General features: G+C 61.0%; 1 protein-coding gene across 1 annotated transcript in view; it reads left to right on the forward strand.

Annotated features, from left to right (window-relative positions):
- Positions 1–332: 332 nt before the first annotated feature.
- The window catches only part of LOC104870101 (signal transducer and activator of transcription 5A), a 6,735-nt gene continuing 6,265 nt past the window's right edge, over positions 333–802 (forward strand). The window contains exon 1 of the mRNA XM_033763053.1: positions 333–728. The gene's annotated coding sequence lies outside the window, so the exon portion shown is untranslated. The remainder of the gene's footprint in view (positions 729–802) is intronic.

Genomic DNA, 802 nt, shown 5'->3' on the forward strand with positions numbered 1-802 from the left:
ACACGCACTCACACATATGCACACTCATACACAACACAACCACACACACGCACTAAACACTCATATCCTTGCATGACCACTCGCTCATATGCGACCCATGACCACACACTCATACACACGTGCACGCACACAGAAGCACACATGCACACACACTCACTCACATGACCACACACACAGACATGCACGCCCGTGCACCCTCATACTTCCTCACATGCACACTCACACACACACGACCACACACACACACACACACACACTTTTGGTACTGAGGATCACCACGGGTGTGCTGCCACTGAGTTGTGTCCCCAGCTCCTTTTTGTCACTGTTGAAGCTTCTTGCTAAACTGCCCAGGCAGGACTTGAATTTGATATCCTCCTGCCTCAGCCTCCCCTCAGGCTGAGGTTGAAGGCACGCACCATCTCCGTGGGCAGAGCTGGGCGGCATCTCCCGCTCCCCCTGCCTGCTCCCTGCTCTCGCAGGAGCACCCCAGCCTCGCCCAGCTGGCCAGAGCCCGGGAATCCCCGCAGAGCTGGTCCCGTGCCGGCTGGGACTCTGGAGATCACTTGGCTCCGCCCGACCTGCTGGGAGCGGCGCCCAAGGCTGGGGCTGCGAGGGCGGAGGCGGTGCTGGGTTTGGCCAGGCCGGGGAGCTGAGCTCTGAGGAAACTGCTGGTCTCGCTCTTCCTGTAGGAGCAGCGCCACGAACCGGCAGGGAGTGGGCGGGACCAGGTGTGTACAGGGTCGGGCACAAGGGCAGACACACGGGGGATGACGGGGACGCTGGCACGTGAGAGGAAGGGGGG

This window comes from Fukomys damarensis, unplaced genomic scaffold, assembly GCF_012274545.1.
Source record: "Fukomys damarensis isolate Sample0158 unplaced genomic scaffold, DMR_v1.0_HiC HiC_scaffold_13, whole genome shotgun sequence".
Taxonomy (NCBI): Eukaryota; Metazoa; Chordata; class Mammalia; order Rodentia; family Bathyergidae; genus Fukomys; species Fukomys damarensis.